Here is a 21418-nt window from a genome sequence, read left to right on the forward strand (position 1 = left end):
TCTAGTCGGATTTGTCTTTTGGTTGGGTGCCTAAATTATCTGAAATTTTAGAAGTTGTTTTGGGTTTTATTTTTACGTTATTCTTTCCAGGCTTTGTCTTTGTGTAACATAAGTTGTTTCATCTGTTTAGTTAACCATATTGCAGTAACTGATTTAACTCTTTTTGTGCATACTGGTGCCTGATAGTTGCAAATATTTAGGAAGGTTGTATTGATGTGTAACATGGCTTTATCTAGTGGAAATGTTTTTAGTACATTCCAATTACAGCAAGATAAAACAGAAATAAAGGTTTCAGAATTAAAGTTTGAGGTATTGTGTGCCTGGTTATAGATTACTTGTTTGGTACCATTTGGATTATCTCTTAGTGGATAGGTTGGGAATTGGTTACTAATACTGTCAGGTAGAGATCCTTAGTCTGTTATTGTTTATTCTGTTTGTAAGAATCCAGTTTTGTATTGTTTATTCTGTTTGCAAGAATCTAGTTTTGTACAGATTATGTTAGTGGATGTGTTGTGCCTAGTTGTGACTATTATTTGTGGAAAACCATATAGGTTTATTATCTCTGAGGGAAACGGGGAGGTGATGAGGTTCCAGTCTATACTGAGGTCTCCTAATGGGATGGTTCATCTGTGAATATTGTGAGGCAACCAGTAGACTAGGTCTTCTGCTGTATGAATGCTGTTATCTAGGGGAGTATAACTGCTAAGATGCATTTGGACTTTGTACTGCTTATTTTTAGCTGTGAGAGTAGGAGTTCAGTATTACTGAATTCATGTATGTCTAGGGGGTAAGACATTACCTAATGTTTAATATATGATTGCCACACCACCACCTCATTTATTTTTATTGTCTTTTCTAATACTACTATATCCTGGGGGAAGGATAGTGTTAACAGTTGTTGTTTGTAGTAACCATGTTTCTGTGGTTATGACATGATCAGGAGAATAAAATGCTAAGGCATGGATGTCTTGTATTTTGTTGCAAATATTTCTGACATTCATGTTGAAGAAGAGCAAGTTTTGTTTATTGTTTGTGAAACATTGTGGGAGAGGGGTGTTTGCAAAGGTTGGGATGTGTGTAGGACCAGGGTTGGTCTATGTATCCTCACAGAGTTTTATGGTAGACATGGAATATTGCTGAATGAAAAGCCATTTGCTTTTGTATGTTGTGTAGGTTGGGTTCTTGTTAGGTACTGTTAAGTATTTTGCATATCTATATGCAAGGATATCTGATACGGATAGGTTGAATAGGCTACTGATGATGGAAGAAAAGTTGGAAAGTGTGATTAGTTGTGAGTACTGCTGATTGGTAAAGGCAGTGCATTTGGGTGACATATGTGTGCTAGCTTGAGAAATCTATTAATAGGGTTAAAAGAAGAAGTGTGAATGTTTGGTTTAATAGCATAATGCAAGTAGGAGGGGAGGGTGGAGTTGCGTGAAGTAATAGTGTGGTAGAGCTTTAGAAAATAAAAGAAAAGGGGGTTTAAGAGGGTAGATATAGGTAGTGGTTAATTTTTTGCAATTTTGGAGTGTGTATGGTAGGGTTAAGCTGAAGATAACAGTGGTTGTAGGAGTTTGGTAATATGAAAATACAGGGAGAGGTGACAGAGGAGAAAGCATGCAAGGACCTTTGGATTTTATGAGTGGAAAGGAGAGGGAAAGAGCTTTGGGAGAGGAGAGGTATGGTATAGCATGAGTTATAGAGAAGTGGAAGGGATAGATTATGTAGAAGTGATTGGATGTGGAGAGTGGTGGAAGGATGGATGTGTGACTGGTTGCACTGTTGTAGTGGTGGAGTGAAAAGAGTTTAAATGTAATAGAGGTGGGGTGGGAATTGGGGGATAGGGTAGGGTTGTGGACTAAGTCCAAGCACAGTGAGGGTGAACAGAGTGGGATACACCCTTAAGTATTGTACTTTGATGAAAGGAAGTGAAAAGAGACAGAAGGTGACAGGTATGTGTCTTGACTGCAAATATGTGGTGAAGTGCACATATTAAAGAGGGAGAGGGAAAGGGAAAGAAAACAAACTACTTTGCTGCACTGTGGTAAGCCACAGTTGGACTCTGCTTATTCTACGTGAGATAATTGGTGCTTAACTGAGGGGAGAGTAAAGCTTAAGGAAAGAGATACAGCTAACACCAAGGTTGCTCAGAGAGTATAGTTATAATGGAGAAAGTGCCTACAGAAAATAAGTAAAGTGAGACTAAGCATAGAATAAGGGGTACAGGCAGCAATTAACCTTTTGAAATGAAATATAAAATACTACTGAGTTGTATAGGCTTGTAGTATGCTCTGACAAATTCAGTATTGATGGTAACTAATTCTGGCAAATGAGAGCTGGATATCTGAGCAGGTGCTTTACTTTACATCCTTTATCAGTAGTACGTCCTGAGTCAACAATAAATAGGGAGATAAAACTTGGCCTGTACCCTGAAATTGCCTAAAACAAAAATCACAGTTAAGAAGAAAAATTCAGATACAGTACAGTGTAGCTAATACCCTTTGCCAACCTGGAAAAAGATATCTATTTATGGCTTAATCTTTGGTATATTCAGTTCTTTGGCCACATACAGAGTGTATGCTGGGTGGTTGTTCTGGTGGGCAGGGAAAAAATCTGAATAGTTGAGGGAATGAAAAATAGGAAAAAGGTAGAGACACAGTTAGAACTGATTGCAAAGTAGGCCTATAGTTATTGGCTTCATATAGTTAAAACTTCATGCTGTTAATTGGAAGGAGCAACATCTGTTCACCCAGCCAGTCCTGTGATTCATCTAGCATAGGATACTATAACACTATACAGGTTAAGCTATCAGTAAGGTTGGTGGTAAATATGATGTGCTATGTCAGTCACTAACAAGTAGAGGTCAGCAAGCTAAAGAGAACCAATCTCACAGCTCATACAAGGCAAAATTAGCAACTCTATAGAAATACATACTGTAGATGTAGTTATTTATTTAGCATGTAATCAATTAACTAAACATTTGAAATATTTGCAGTGATAAAAGATGTGCCTACATATGGCAAATTTTTATATTCAGTGCAGTATTAACAATTGATGATATATATATATATATATATATATATATATATATATATATATATATATGTGTGTGTGTGTGTGTGTGTGTGTGTTTAATTCCACAATACAGATATCAGCATAAATTAAACATTAGCATAGGTAATTTGAGATTGTTAAAGTAATAAATCTATTTTTTGTGCTAGGAAATACAGAGCAGACACTGTTATCGAACTGAACTCTTATAGCAACTCTATGTCTAGCCTGCTATGGGTGTTTGCAGCTACCTGCTAAAAGTAATTCCATTCACTAGCTGGATAATCCATTGTTTAATAAACATCAGCAATCTGGTTGAGCTGAGAAAACAATAGGTAAGTTCATATAGTAGGTGTTTCCAGCAAATATTACACATTAAAAGTGCATGCTTTCACCAAAACAAAAAAAAATGTTTAAATTGGTATGAGAAAAATTACATTGTGTGGCCAAGATGGCTAACTAAGATGCCAACTGGTGAATTATTTGTGAATGAAAACTTTTCTCTGAAAGAAATGTAATAAAAAAATTTGAAAATACTTGCTAGCTAATTTTATTCATTAAAAGTCAGAGAAAATATTTATAGCTTTAAACTCATCAAAAGCAATATATTTTCTTTCAGAATTTCAGCTGTTTGGTTAAGAAACAAGAGACTTTCAATATGAGTCACTCAAAACATAATACTCAGGATTCTTATGTTAAAAAAGACATTCAGTCAATATTATCTAGTATACGTGATATAGTACTTAAAATAGACAAACTGGATACAAAACTGGAATGTTTTAAAGAAGAGATCAGAAAGGATGAAACATTTTGAAGCTATTATGAAACAACAAGGGGCACAAATCAGCAGTATGGAAGTAACTTTGAATCATCATGAAAGCAGAATAACTCAAGGTGAGTCTCAGACTGAATTTCTTTTAAAACAAAATAACAGGCTCATAGAAAAATTCAATGATTTAGGAAATAGACTGAGACAAATAAGATTAGAATGTATGGTATACCTGAAAAGTATGAGGGAGACAATATAATACACTTCTTAACTAACTGCCTACATAAAACATTAAATTTACCTGAAACTTTATTATTTGGAATTGAAGGAGCACATAGATGTCTGACAGCACCTTCTAAGAAGGAAAACTCACCACCATGCTCAATTGTGGTTAAGTTCATGTCTAGCTTAGAAAAAGATCAAATATTAAAAGCAACATGGTGCAGCTCACTGATTAAAATAGGTGAACATGTAGTCAGATTTGACAATGACTATTCCAGTAAATTAATGAGTAAAAGAAAATCCTGCTTACCACCATACTTCTCAACCTCTTAGAGTAAGAAATCTGGACAAAGCCATAAAAAAGTGGCACAAATAGGGGCAGTTTTGAAATATTGATCTTAGAAACTTAGAACATTGATAGAACAGGTTTTGCATTAGCATGCACTTTCTGAAGGGTATGAAGTTTGAATCTCAAATGTCTGTCATTATTTTCTAACTTCAAGTCTTTAATGATTTGTCACTAATTTGCCAGACAGCCACAATATTATGAAAAATGGACCAAACATATAAGGCAAAAATCTGGACATTCTGCGGAAATCTGTACAGTTGAGAGGTATGCTTACCACTGATCAAGGAACTTTAAAACAGCAATATTAAAGCCACTTTGATGTTTCCTGCAAAGTTCAAATTATTCCTTTTTGAAGAATCCAAAATATTTAATACAATGGAAGAGACATCCACTTTTGTTAACAGCAATAAAATCCTTAACACTGAAGAAATGAAGTGGAGCGGTATATCTCTGAAGAGACAGAGTGAGTTGAATTCTTGGAAAACTGCTATTAAAGTAAATGCCTAAAAACAAATGACTCTTATTCATTAATTGCTGGGCTATTATTTTCTGAAAAAAAAAATAGACTTGCCTTTAACGTAAAAGGTTTGTCCTGGACTTTAAGCCATAAAACATATATAAGTATTTATTTATATTTTAAGCTAAAGCATTTTGATGAGGAATCTAAAGAATCAGTTTTACTGTTTTCTATATTTACAGTGAAAGCCTGAACTGGTTTAATTTAACTAAACCTATAAGTGTTTTTCTAAATGTTAAATACTTCCTGTAATAAAATGTCATTATATTATAAGAAATAGAATTGCTAACTTTAAAGCTATATAAGTTAAGAATCTTATTTTATTTATTCAACATCACTTAGTATGTACATTGCTGAATTAACTGAGTGTCAGATCTACATAATATGATAACTGGAAGTGTTAAAAGTGGTGGTGATTTTGTTTTCCTTGTTCCTGTGTAACACATTCCTTTCACATCATTTAAGAAACAACAGATACACTGAGAATGCTTAAGAACAAAAGAATATTCCATATTTTCAGAATGCTACAATTTTCCCACATTGAGCTGTGCCAAAGAAAATCTAGGCCAAAGTTCATTACAGATGGTTGTGAAAGAGGAAAAAGAACATTATATTTTTTTCCTTTTTTCAAGTATATATGCTCAAAATCTGCTCAAAATAACACCTCCTTTTTTCTTAGAAGTGAAGAATTGGTAAGAAAAAAACTATAGTAATGTTATAAAATATAATATAATATATATAATGTATAGTAAGTTTGCAACATGTAATTTGCTAACATTTTATATGCTAACAGCTTATATTGTAGTGTTATTAACTTTACTTATGCATATTAACTATGCATATTAATTGAATGAAGCAAAGTTAGATATTTGTTACTATTAGAACAGCTTAAAAGAACTAAGAAGACTGAGAAACTTACAGAGGAAATTAGCAGCTGCTGTGTGCTGTGAGTTGTCATTTTTACATGCTGTAGCCAGATTCTGATATCAGCATGTAAATTTTAGATCAGAACAGCGGTTCACAATGACTAAACACACGTATTCAAATTAAATAAGCAGGAATCATTTTATATATATAGTCAAGACTATTTGTAATATTAGAATTAATAAGAGTAAATATCTTATGAATATGCATATGCACAAGGAATGCAGTATCTACTATGTAAGATTAATAATAGAACCGTATCAATAAATTAAGAAATATGTACACATACTATAATATTTAATAGAGAACTGATTAGTTTTTTGATGGGAGATTTTAAAAATTAAAAGCTATATAGAAAAAGGTAAAATGGTAGTGGGAAAATAAGACAAAAATATATTTAAATGACAAACTGCTTCTAAGAAAGATGTCTATTGCATATACCTGTATATGACTGAAATGCGAATGTATAGGATCTCATATACTTTACATAAAAAGAAAATCATATAACATATTTCAAAATAATATGAAAGCTAAAATTTGAAGCTTGGTCACTTGAACTTTGAAGCTTTTTATATTTTGAATGTTATTAAACTCACTAAGACTACCTGAAATAACTCATTCCATAAGTCAAAGCTGAAACAGGAGTGTTTTATTGCTGAGTCAGTACATTCATTTGGATAGAAAGTAAAGTAGAATTTTCAATATATTTGAATCTGGGAAAAGAGAATGGGACTTAAATTGAACCCTTTGTAACTTTTGAATCACTATAGACTGCAGAAAGAAATTTACTTTGACTTCAGTAATGTGCATATTTTTATGAAGTAGTTTAATAAGCTAACGCTTTTTTAAAATATTTTGATATTTTATTGGTTAAGAGTATTATAGAAGTTTGATATAGGTGCTTCTACTTTTTTTGTTAGAGCTCTAAAATATGTGTATGACTTTTGACATGATAAATATATACATACATTGATCTCTCTTTTGTGTTATAGTTTAGTATGATAAGATTACTTGTGACCTGTAAGTTGTCAGATGTCTTTATCTCTTTAGGTTCCACTCTGTTATACTTATTTAGAAATCTAGTTATAATAATGTTGAATGAGCAAATAATTAAGGAATATTAAATAGGTAATGTACATTACTATTGTATAAATAGATATATAGTATACTACTTCTTAGATTATTTAAGGTCTGTGATTAATAGAATATGATTATTAAATGTGTATGCAGTAATGGAGGAAATCATATTAAATGGCAAAATATATAACTAATTTAATAGTCTGTTATTATTTTGACCTATATATAACATTATATTAGTTATTTGTAAGTTATGGTATTTTTGGCTAGTTTTTTGGATGAATGTTTAGGTATTGCTAGATAGAGTGATAGCTTAGTAGTTTGACTATTCATTAGGAAGTTTAGGAACTTTGCTATCCATGGTAGGTTGTGCTTCATTAGTTATACAGTTATAGTTGTAGACTTGTCTTTGTTTTTGTTAGTTTTGAATTTTAGTAGTTTAGTGTGTAGAAAGGAAGAATTCAAAACTATCTGGAAAATCAAGATACCAGAGGAATACATTAGAGTCTTACATATAATTAAATTAATATGGTGGATAAATGTGTCATATTATCTTTTAAAAGAAACATTTTTTTAATTCACAGTATGGATAGTTTAATCTATTATCTATTAATGGGCTAAATAGTGGCAACAGAAGGAAATCATTAACTAGATCTCTAAAATTAAATAGTGGAGACATTATATTCTTGCCAGAGACTCACTTGATTGATAAAGTAATAAATCTATTTTTGTGCTAGGAAATACAGAGCAGACACTGTTATCGAACTGAACTCTTATAGCAACTCTATGTCTAGCCTGCTATGGGTGTTTGCAGCTACCTGCTAAAAGTAATTCCATTCACTAGCTGGATAATCCATTGTTTAATAAACATCAGCAATCTGGTTGAGCTGAGAAAACAATAGGTAAGTTCATATAGTAGGTGTTTTCAGCAAATATTACACATTAAAAGTGCATGCTTTCACCAAAACAAAAAAAAATGTTTAAATTGGTATGAGAAAAAATACATTGTGTGGCCAAGATGGCTAACTTAAGACGCCAACTGGTGAATTATTTGTGAATGAAAACTTTTCTCTGAAAGAAATGTAATCAAAAAATTTGAAAATACTTGCTAGCTAATTTTATTCATTAAAAGTCAGAGAAAAGATTTATAACTTTAAACTCATCAAAAGCAATATATTTTCTTTCAGAATTTCAGCTGTTTGGTTAAGAAACAAGAGACTTTCAATATGAGTTACTCAAAACATAATACTCAGGATTCTTATGTTAAAAAAGACATTCAGTCAATATTATCTAGTATACGTGATATAGTACTTAAAATAGACAAACTGGATACAAAACTGGAATGTTTTAAAGAAGAGATCAGAAAGGATGAAACATTTTGAAGCTATTATGAAACAACAAGGGGCACAAATCAGCAGTATGGAAGAAACTTTGAATCATCATGAAAGCAGAATAACTCAAGGTGAGTCTCAGACTGAATTTCTTTTAAAACAAAATAACAGGCTCATAGAAAAATTCAATGATTTAGGAAATAGACTGAGACAAATAAGATTAGAATGTATGGTATACCTGAAAAGTATGAGGGAGACAATATAATACACTTCTTAACTAACTGCCTACATAAAACATTAAATTTACCTGAAACTTTATTATTTGGAATTGAAGGAGCACATAGATGTCTGACAGCACCTTCTAAGAAGGAAAACTCACCACCATGCTCAATTGTGGTTAAGTTCATGTCTAGCTTAGAAAAAGATCAAATATTAAAAGCAACATGGTGCAGCTCACTGATTAAAATAGGTGAACATGTAGTCAGATTTGACAATGACTATTCCAGTAAATTAATGAGTAAAAGAAAATCCTACTTACCACCATACCTCTCAACCTCTTAGAGTAAGAAATCTGGACAAAGCCATAAAAAAGTGGTACAAATAGGGGCAGTTTTGAAATATTGATCTTAGAAACTTAGAACATTGATAGAACAGGTTTTGCATTAGCATGCACTTTCTGAAGGGTATGAAGTTTGAATCTCAAATGTCTGTCATTATTTTCTAACTTCAAGTCTTTAATGATTTGTCACTAATTTGCCAGACAGCTACAATATTATGAAAAACGGACCAAACATATAAGGCAAAAATCTGGACATTCTGCGGAAATCTGTACAGTTGAGAGGTATGCTTACCACTGATCAAGGAACTTTAAAACAGCAATATTAAAGCCACTTTGATGTTTCCTGCAAAGTTCAAATTATTCCTTTTTGAAGAATCCAAAATATTTAATACAATGGAAGAGACATCCACTTTTGTTAACAGCAATAAAATCCTTAACACTGAAGAAATGAAGTGGAGCGGTATATCTCTGAAGAGACAGAGTGAGTTGAATTCTTGGAAAACTGCTATTAAAGTAAATGCCTAAAAACAAATGACTCTTATTCATTAATTGCTGGGCTATTATTTTCTGAAATAAAAAATAGACTTGCCTTTAACGTAAAAGGTTTGTCCTGGACTTTAAGCCATAAAACATATATAAGTATTTATTTATATTTTAAGCTAAAGCATTTTGATGAGGAATCTAAAGAATCAGTTTTACTGTTTTCTATATTTACAGTGAAAGCCTGAACTGGTTTAATTTAACTAAACCTATAAGTGTTTTTCTAAATGTTAAATACTTCCTGTAATAAAATGTCATTATATTATAAGAAATAGAATTGTTAACTTTAAAGCTATATAAGTTAAGAATCCTATTTTATTTATTCAACATCACTTAGTATGTACATTGCTGAATTAACTGAGTGTCAGATCTACATACTATGATAACTGGAAGTGTTAAAAGTGGTGGTGATTGTGTTTTCCTTGTTCCTGTGTAACACATTCCTTTTACATCATTTAAGAAACAACAGATACACTGAGAAAGCTAAAGAACAAAAGAATATTCCATATTTTCAGAATGCTACAATTTTCCCACATTGAGCTGTGCCAAAGAAAATCTAGGCCAAAGTTCATTACAGATGGTTGTGAAAGAAGAAAAAGAACATTATATTTTTTTCCTTTTTTCAAGTATGTATGTGAAAAATCTGCTCAAAATAACACCTCCTTTTTTCTTAGAAGTGAAGAATTGGTAAGAAAAAAAACTATAGTAATGTTATAAAATATAATATAATGTATATAATGTATAGTAAGTTTGCAACATGTACTTTGCTAATATTTTACATGCTAACAGCTTATATTGTAGTGTTATTAATTTTACTTATGCATATTAACTATGCATATTAATTGAAGGAAGCAAAGTTAGATATTTGTTACTATTAGAACAGCTTAAAAGAACTAAGAAGACTGAGAAACTTACAGAGGAAATTAGCAGCTGCTGTGTGCTGTGAGTTGTCATTTTTACATGCTGTAGCCAGATTCTGATATCAGCATGTAAATTTTAGATCAGAACAGCGGTTCACAATGACTAAACACACGTATTCAAATGAAATAAGCAGGAATCATTTTATATATAGTCAAGACTATTTGTAATATTAGAATTAATAAGAGTAACTATCTTATGAATATGCATATGCACAAGGAATGCAGTATCTACTATGTAAGATTAATAATAGAACCGTATCAATAAATTAAGAAATATGTACACATACTATAATATTTAATAGAGAACTGATTAGTTTTTTGATGGGAGATTTTAAAAATTAAAAGCTATATAGAAAAAGGTAAAATGGTAGTGGGAAAATAAGATAAAAATATATTTAAATGACAAACTGCTTCTAAGAAAGATGTCTATTGCATATACCTGTAGATGACTGAAATGTGAATGTATAGGATCTCATATACTTTACATAAAAAGAAAATCATATAACATATTTCAAAATAATATGAAAGCTAAAATTTGAAGCTTGGTCACTTGAACTTTGAAGCTTTTTATATTTTGAATGTTATTAAACTCACTAAGACTACCTGAAATAACTCATTCCATAAGTCAAAGCTGAAACAGGAGTGTTTTATTGCTGAGTCAATACATTCATTTGGATAGAAAGTAAAGCAGAATTTTCAATATATTTGAATCTGGGAAAAGAGAATGGGACTTAAATTGAACCCTTTGTAACTTTTGAATCACTATAGACTGCAGAAAGAAATTTACTTTGACTTCAGTAATGTGCATATTTTTATGAAGTAGTTTAATAAGCTAACGCTTTTTTAAAATATTTTGATATTTTATTGGTTAAGAGTATTATAGAAGTTTGATATAGGCGCTTCTACTTTTTTTGTTAGAGCTCTAAAATATGTGTATGACTTTTGACATGATAAATATATACATACATTGATCTCTCTTTTGTGTTATAGTTTAGTATGATAAGATTACTTGTGACCTGTAAGTTGTCAGATGTCTTTATCTCTTTAGGTTCCACTCTGTTATACTTATTTAGAAATCTAGTTATAATAATGTTGAATGAGAAAATAATTAAGGAATATTAAATAAGTAATGTACATTACTATTATATAAATAGATATATAGTATACTACTTCTTAGATTATTTAAGGTCTGTGATTAATAGAATATGATTATTAAATGTGTATGTAGTAATGGAGGAAATCATATTAAATGGCAAAATATATAACTAATTTAATAGTCTGTTATTATTTTGACCTATATATAACATTATATTAGTTATTTGTAAGTTATGGTATTTTTGGCTAGTTTTTTGGATGAATGTTTAGGTGTTGCTAGATAGAGTGATAGCTTAGTAGTTTGACTATTCATTAGGAAGATTAGGAACTTTGCTATCCATGGTAGGTTGTGCTTCATCAGTCATACAGTTATAGTTGTAGACTTGTCTTTGTTTTTGTTAGTTTTGAATTTTAGTAGTTTAGTGTGTAGAAAGGAAGAATTCAAAACTATCTGGAAAATCAAGATACCAGAGAAATACATTAGAGTCTTACATATAATTAAATTAATATGGTGGATAAATGTGTCATATTATCTTTTAAAAGAAACATTTTTTTTAATTCACAGTATGGATAGTTTAATCTATTATCTATTAATGGGCTAAATAATGGCAACAGAAGGAAATCATTAACCAGATCTCTAAAATTAAATAGAGGAGACATTATATTCTTGCCAGAGACTCACTTGAGTGATAAAGATATATACAATATTTAAATAACTTAGGTTATTAAATGTCATCATCTGCTTCTTTTAACAAAAAGATGAGCGGAACTGCTATACTTTGGAGCAAATCCACTGTAATGCCTGAGGTCATGGAATTTTTAATGATCCTAAAGGAATGTATACATTTGTAATAATTAAATGTAATGACAAACTCTGTACATTAACTGATTTTACTGGATCCCTGGAATAGGTGCAAGAGTGGCTAAAGATCACTTAAACTTACTACAAGGTCATTGGAAAGGTAGTTTAATTATAGCAGGGGATTTTAACTGCATATCTAGTATACAGGATACAAGTAAAGTATCTACTATGTAAGATTAATAATAGAACCGTATCAATAAATTAAGAAATATGTACACATACTATAATATTTAATAGAGAACTGATTAGTTTTTTGATAGGAGATTTTAAAAATTAAAAGCTATATAGAAAAAGGTAAAATGGTAGTGGGAAAATAAGACAAAAATGAAATAAGCTAAAGCACTAAATAGATAGATTAGTAATTATAATTTAGTTTATTATTAGTAAAGGCAGAAGATAAGTTGTTGTTCTTCACTCATCATTCCAGTGCTTATGGGATGCAAGCTAGAATTGATAGGATTTATGCCTCTATAGATTTACTTAATAAAGTGGATTATTTTAAAACTATTCCTTGTTCTCTATCTGATCATAATGAACTAAGTATTAATATAGCAATGGATATAAGGGCATTTCAGATAATTAAAATATCACAGTATATATGATGAAATTAAAAAAGTTTAAGAGTTACCTTAAGGAACAAATCAAGTTTTTTTTTAAATCTTTGAATGATAATAGCCAGCTTAGTAAAATCATACTATGGGACTCCTTAAAAATGCATATTAAAGATGGAATGCGAAGATGGCCTACTAATAAAATAAAAGAATGGGATAAATAGTTGTTAGAAATATAAAATGAAATACACAAAGTGAGGTTTGAACAACAAACAAAGACATTAGATAATATTGAAATCATTAAAAATTAATGACAAACTATCAAACAGTTTTAACACATAAAGTGGAGATAGCTTTAGAAAAAAATACAATTGCGTTTTTTTGCGATGACTTCAAAAAATCTACATAGATTAGTCAATAGAAGTAATATGTTAAGTGAAAAGGCTTAAATCAATAACATCTGAAATCTTCACACTAATGAGCTTATTTCAGATATAGAGGAAATGGTTAATATTTTTTAAAAAAATCCGTGAGGATCTTAAAGATAAACATAATAATCCTGATGATTGCAAAATTGAAAATTATTTAAAGAAAAATGTTACTTGTAAACTAAATGACCAGCAAATATCTCACTTAAATAAACCTATTACCCTGATAGAAGTTAAAGAAGCTTTTAAAAAGATAAAAATGGTAAAGCTCCAAGGTTAAATAGTTTAAGTATGGAATTATATAGTCTGTTTCTGTTAAATATTTTAGAATAACTAAGTGATGTTTTCAGGATAATTCAGGGTGTCAAAATAATTCTTCCCTCGTGGAGATTTTCTGTAATCTCTTCCATACTTAAAGAAATGATAATAAATTAGTCTCCTCATATAGTCCTATTTCATTATTAAATGTAGACTATAAAATATTTACTTCTATTTCTGCCACATGATTAAGAGATATGGTAGCTAAATTAATCAATAAAAATCAAACAGGATTTGCAATCACTAGATTAATGTATGATAATATAACATGATAGTAACTATCTTAGATTTAGCAAATGGACTGAACAATAAATTGGCCGTAATTACCTTAGATATCAAGAGACTTTTTGATTGTGTAGATTGGAACTACTTGATTAAAACGTTTGAAGTGTTTGCATTTCCAGTACAGCTTATTGGAATATAAAAAAACCTGTACAGAGACTCCAAAGCATATGTTAAAATTGGATCTCACATTTCTCAAGGATTCAATTTAAACAAAGACACAAAACAAGAGTGTCTCTTGTCCCCTTTATTATTTGCATTTGTTATTGGACCCGTAGCTAATAGCATAAGAAACAATGGAAAAATAGATGTATTTTCAATTAATAGAGATGGTCAATCTAAAATACAGCTTTCTGCAGATGATATTTTATTAACTGTAGGAGATGAGGAAATTGAAAAGTTTCAAGAAGTATCCCTCCTGAAATTTAATAGCAATAAAACTGAAACTTTAGTGTTAAATCAATTATTAGATACTATGTTTAAGAATAAATATAAATATAATTCAGACTGAAAGAATTAAAATATTTAGGAATACAAATCTATCCAGATGTGAGTAAAATTATTAATACTAATTTTGAAAAAGTATTTTAATAAGTGTTACTTCTTATTAAAAAATGGAATGAGTGTTTTTTTTTTTTTTGCTTTTCAGGCTAGGTCAGTCCTTATTAAACTTTTACATTACCCAAGATTATACATATATTGCATTCAATAACTTTAACATCTGACAAAAAACTTTTAAAGAAAATGGAAAAAAACAGTAACTTCATTCTTATGGTATACTAAAAAAGCAAAGAATTGTTTATAGAAATCATATAAGATTATGAGAATATTAGCATCTTAGATGTAGAATCTTATTCTGTTGTTGCAAGTTTTAACTCTTTTATACTCTGGATAGACTCAACCTACATTAATCAATGGAAAACCTCCCAGGAGAAGATTACACTCATTTCTTATAAGTTTATTAAAGATGAAAAATTAGAAATATGCAATCATCTTTTCATCTGGTTAACAAAATTTACCTTAGAAGGAAATTCATTTCAATCTTTAGACTCTGCATATATGAAATCAATTCTTAAAACTGTTAAAAAATATGCTTTTAAAACTCCATTAATATCAAAATGGACATTTTTGTGTTTTCCTATTGAACATACCTCTAGATTTAAGGAAACAGAACAATGTTAAAAATGAATTTACTAAAAAGGCATGGAATAGTATTATGGTATGGTTGTTCTGAAAGAATATAAGTTGGATGAATCTGCTAACCAGTTAATATTATCCATCAATAAGAAATTAAATGAATTTGTGGATAATATGAGTGAAGAGGAATAGAAGATTATTCCTTCATTATATAAATATATGAATGCTGTCATTGAAGGTCAATTGACATACAAATTAAGCTTTTCCAAGCTACATAAGTTAATTATATATGTTCTTGTCTTTCGGCTTTTCCCGGTTAGGGGTCACCACAGCGGAACTCCGGTCCGCTAATAATTGGCATAATAATAACTTTGATGAAATATTCTGGAACTTTTTAGATAGTGGTGGATTGAGCGACTCGATAGATGATAAAAATAAAGCTTTGATGCTTAAATCATTTAGTCTGACTTCAAGTTTATACTGGAAATTTTTTATGTGGAAATATATTCATAGAATGTTTGTTACTCCATATAAAATCTGTAAGTTTAGTAAAATGACTTCCTCAGTTTGTTGGAGATGTAGTAAACATGTAAAAGCTGATTGGACACAATTTTATTGACTGTGAAAAATTAAATGTGTATTAGGAAGAGAGTAGTACTTTTTAAGGGGTTATGGTCTGATAATTGTTCTTTAACTAGATCAATAATACTAATGAATGTTCCATTTCCTGTAACTGTAAAAGCCAAAGATCAAAAACCGTGATACTGCATTTATTTGCTGCCTGCAAACACAAACAGCTAAAGTTAACATTGTGTATGTGTCTACCTGTTTGAGCTAATATTCATTATCCCCTGGAGAGCACTCTGCTTTGGCTTGTAGCAGCCCCCCCCCTCCACACACACACTCACCTTCCATTGCTCTTTTATTCCCTTCTGCTAGCAAATAGCATCCATAACTGATCAAATAATGTGTTTGTTAATTTAATTGAGAGCATAGTAGCCTACAGATGCAAGGTTATGCTGTTTTCCACCTGATAAATGGTTAAGAAATGACTTACAGCTTCACAGCAGTTCTTGGTCAGTTCTGATTGTTTTTCTTAAACACATATTTGCCTTTGCTTGGATCTTGGCTCATTAGCAGCAGTACAAAAGAACTGCCGGCCCACACTCTTGTTTCCCCCTTCCCTGTTTATTACCTTAAGCCAATCCCAAAGTTAATAAATATTACCTGTGGCAGGCACCATTTTTAAAACTACAACCATCCTGCTACAGGCCCAATGAAGAGCTCACTGTCTCTCCAGTAGGTGTTTTACAACTGTATATGCTTATTTATGTTGAATTGTGTTCCACAGACATCTAATATGATTTATGCTGTATTACTGGAGGTTACTATGGTATGCTAGCATGTGTTTGTCTGCACCAAGTTGTTTAGTATATTAGTATGTGCTATTTGCATAGTTGCACCTTGTTAACTAATAGTATTCCTGTATATGTGTTGTGTGTAGACAGCTCATACTGGTGTCTAATTATATCTATATAATTGTGGTGTAAGTGGTGCATAGAATCACATTAGAGACCCAGGACAGAGTGCTGCTTGCTATATTTTTATCTGTGACTGTATACCCATTAGCTGAGATCCCTTCTCACTAATGTGTTATCCAATTGGCACAGTATCTGCATATGCTAATAGCTGATTCAAGACATATTTTCCTGTATGCAGTAGCTATTTGCACAGTTTGTTTTGTAGTCTTTAAAATGTATCTTTACCATCTCAAAAGTGCTTACTCCTCTCTGTACTCTTCATTTCTAGACCTACACCACTCTAAGTAATCAGCTGCAATAATACCTTTATCTTTAACCTGACCGGTGGATACATTGTTATATGAAAAGTGCAGTCCGGGTCTGAACTGTCTGCAAACACAAACAGCTAAAGTTAACTTTGAACCTAACACCACTCTAAGTATTCAGCTGCGGTACCACCTTTATCTTTTATCCAACCGGTGGATACACTGTTATAAGAAAAGTGCAATCCGGGTCTGAACTGTCTGCAAACACAAACAGCTAAAGTTAACTTTGTGTATGAGTCTACCTGTTTGAGCTAATATTCATTATCTCCTGGAGAACACTCTGCTTTGGCTTGTAAGCAGCCCCCTCCTCACATACACACTCACCTTCCATTTCTCTTTTATTTCCTTCTGTTAGCAAATAGTATCCATAACTGATCAAATACTGTGTGTGTTTGTTAATTTAATTGAGAGCACAGTAGCCTGCAGATACTAGGTTATGCTGTTTTCCACCTGATAAATGGTTAAGAAATTACTTACAGCTTCACAGCAGTTCTTGGTCAATTCTGATTGTTTTTCTTAAACACATACTTGCCTTTGCTTGGATCTTGGCTCATCCTGCTCCATTCGCCTCTGCTCCCCTCCCTGCCCCCATATCCCACTCATCCCCCAATACCTGTAATTTAAACTCAACCATACCACACCCACCAGAGTTCAAACCACCCAATCTGCTATAGTAATTACAACTAACCCCTCCCATTACAAATTACTAGCTATCTACAATACATTTGCACACACACACAAAAGTGACTTCCCAATAGAAACATGCCCAGTAAACAGCCCAAACATTTCATACATAACTTCTAACATTGAATATGTGACATTATAAGACACAAATACCTTAACATACAATAATTTATCTTCCCTCAATACCGATCATTTTTCAGCATCCACACTTATAGACATAGCACTACTCCCACATCCAAAAGGTCCAATCAGAAGCTCATCAGCCCCACCCACACAATCCCTCCCCCCATTCCTCTTAGCTATCTTCCACCTCAGAACTAGCTTGACTAATCCCATAGCCACTCTACTCTCCACTCCACTACAATTCCCCCAATACCACAGTACTGAAACACCATTATGCCTCTAAAACCCACCTCCTTTGTACTCCTTCCTCCTCTTCTTCTTCTTCTCTTCCTAACCTACCTTCACCTTCTCACCAGTACTCCGAATTCTGATCAGTCTCCCTCCTTTCATATAACTTCTACATACCCCACATATGTTAAACACCCACCAACCACTATATCCCCTCATCTCTATTTCTTCAATAGCACCTCCTATTCCCTTATAAACTCATTCATGTTTACTGCCTCTTATCCCCAATTACTAACAACACTACTATAACACAACACCCAACTCTCAAACAGGACACTAAGCACTCTAAATTCCTCTTTTAACACATTCATCAACTTATTACCAGCCTTCTCTCTGGTAACATTCACTCAAACCCTGGTCCCTCTCTGTCTCTTCATTCAAATCCATCCCTTCCCTCTCCCCTCTCATCCTGAAAATCCCTCCTTTTCACTACATTGAATGCTTGAAGCTTATGTAACAAGATTCCAAACTTCCATGCCTAGCTCCTACATAACCACCCAGATATCCTATCTGTTACTGAAACCTGGTTAAAGCCACACATAAAAGATCATGAAATCACTCCCCCAACTGCAATATAATTAGAAATGACAGGACCCTCAAAAAAGGTGGTGGGGTAGTTCTTCTCTAGTCCTCCTCCGTTACTCCCTTCACCAAATCCATACCCTAACTGTATATGCTTATTTATGTTGAATTGTGCTCCACTCTGGCCCTCTTCCAGATGAATAGAAACAAATACATATATATAGCCACTCTTTACATTCCCCCAGGAGACAATATACCCATTCTTGAGGATATCCTCTCCTGGTTCTCCTCTAACATTACCAACGAGACCATAATCCTCAGTGATGTTATTAACTGGACCGATATTCAATCTCCTACTTCTCCACACAACATAAACTTGTACAACTTCTCACAACTAATAAACTCTATTACCAGGCCCTTGAAACCCTTCTCCTCTGGTACTACTCTTGAGTGGATTCTCATTTCCCACCCCCAATATCTCTCTGACAGCGGTATCCTACCTGACACTCTTAGCGATCATCTTCTCTCTTTCACTTGTCGCCTTCCCTCCTCCTTACAACTATCCCACTCTTATATCTCCTTCTGCGTTCTCAAAAACTTCAACCCTGATACCTTCTCCAGCTCTCTAAAACACACAAACTGGAGTCCTCTAAAAACCTTCTCTCTAGATAATGCAGTAGCCTACTTTAATACTCCATTCTTAGACCTTTTAGATATCCTTGCTCCCTCCAGAACCAAAAGAATTAAAAGTAAAACTGCCCCATTAAGCAAACAAAACTACAACCATTATGCATCTCCATGACAAAGCCTGGAAACATTACCAGAAAAATAAAACCCATACCACCCTGACTGAATATAAGATACAACATAACAAAGTAAAAAAACGTGTTGCATCCGACCGCAAATCCTCCTTCTCCACCCTTCAAAATAACCACAAGACCAACCCCAAAAAATTCTGGAATGGCATCTCCACCCTCCTCAATCCTGACAAAAGAGACAACCCCTGCCTTGACCCAAATATCTCAGACCTCTCCTTAGCCACCCAATTTAACTCTTTCTTTATTGATTCTGTAGCCAAACTAACTACTTCCTTCTCCAACAAAGCTTCACTTCCACCTCCTCCTATCTCTCCATCCCCTAACATTACCACCTCCCAACCCCCTTTCTTCACTATCAAACCCATTTCTTATCTCCACCATAAAAAAACTCCTTTGAAAACTGAAACCATGTTCAAAAATCCCTGATGACCTTCCTTCCTACTTCCTCAAAATTGCTGCTAATGCCATCACCTTTCCTATCTCCATTCTAATAAACCACTCAATCCAAGAAAACTATGTACCCCTACTGTAGAAAAAGGCCTATATCATTCCCCTTCACAAAGGAGGTAATAACAGCATTCCCAATTTATGGCCAATCGCTATCTTATCCCTTATCTCAAAAGTTCTAGAAAAGTGTATCCACCTTCAACTTCTACCCCTACCTCACAGACAACTACCTACTTACCCCCACACAACATTGTTTTTGACCTGGCCACAGTAACACAACCGCTGTCCTCTCCTTCCTCGAAACCATCAACAAAGCCCAGGATTCTGGCTGTCTAGTGTCCACCCCTGCTTCTGGACTATTTCAAGGCTATTGACACTATCTCCCATAACCTTCTCCTATCTAAAGTCTCTAATCTAAACCTATCCCACTCTTTTGTCAACTGGTTTTCTAGTTACCTCTCCGACAGACAACAAGCTGTCAAATGGAAAAAAGCCACCTCCTCCTTCCTTAATACACCTACAGTCATATCCCAGGGTTCCATATTGGGTCCCCTACTGTTCAACATTTTCATAAATGACTTCCACCAAAAATTCCTAGTGCTGAACTGATTCAATACGCAGATGACTCTATGATCATCTGATCCGCCACTTCCACCTCCACTCTCAAACTAACTCAGGATGCTTTCTCTTATACTAAATGTTGGATGATAGACAACCACCTATCACTCAATGCATCAAAAACTAAAATTATGTTATTTTCCTCTTCAAAAAGTACCATTATAGACAAGAACTCATTCTCTATTACTAGTTAAAACAATACCTCTCTCTCAAGGTAGCATCCCATGCAAAGCTTCTAGGAGTCCTTATTGATGAACAGTTAAAATTTGATACCCACCTACTAACCAATATAAAGAAAACCCACCAGAAACTAGGCATGCTCTACCGCCATAACCGCTATATCACTCCCACTACTAAACTTGTACTCTCTAACACCTTCCTCATTCCTTCTCTCCTATATGGTGCACCAACCTTCAATCTTCTCTAAAATCAAAGCTATCATCCTGTTATAACAAATTTTCTAAGTCTGCTACTGTCTATAAAGCCTCCTCCCACCACTGCAATGTCCTACACAAACTAAATTGGCTCGAACTTCCCAACCATCTTACCTACTTTTAACTTACTCATGCCCATACACTCATCTTTAATCCCTGCACTTGCCCCTCCCTAGCCTCCTCCTTCAAAATGCACCTACCCAACAGACTTCTAAGTTCCAATAACCAGAATTTACTTGAACTGCACAAGCCTGCTTGCCCTCCAGGCAAACACCTAGTATCCTTTTCCCTATCTCACCTCTGGAACTGCCTGCCACCTATTATTCGTACTACTGACAAGCACTCTACCTTTAAGACACTGCTTCATTCCCATCTCAAAACCTTCTGGAAATGTTCCTGCTCTCATCCCACATGACTCACCTCTTTTTTCCCCATTTCTTGCACTCCTTTACTTCTCTCTTCTCTTCATCATACTGAGCTTCTCTGACTACTACCATCTTCACTTTTCTCATTTACTCCTACTCTTGCTCTACTTTTTTTCCTTATTGTCCCACCCTTCTTAGATTCAACAATTAACACCTCTTATCCCCTATCGTACTTTAACTCTGCTAAGATTTCATGTAAAACTGTAATAACAACAATGTGTTATTCCATATTGTAACAAATCTAACAGGAATATGCACCAATGGATTTTTCTTATTTTAAT

Source organism: Protopterus annectens, chromosome 2.part0, assembly GCF_019279795.1.
Source record: "Protopterus annectens isolate FY-2018-M chromosome 2.part0, PAN1.0, whole genome shotgun sequence".
NCBI lineage: Eukaryota > Metazoa > Chordata > Ceratodontiformes > Protopteridae > Protopterus > Protopterus annectens.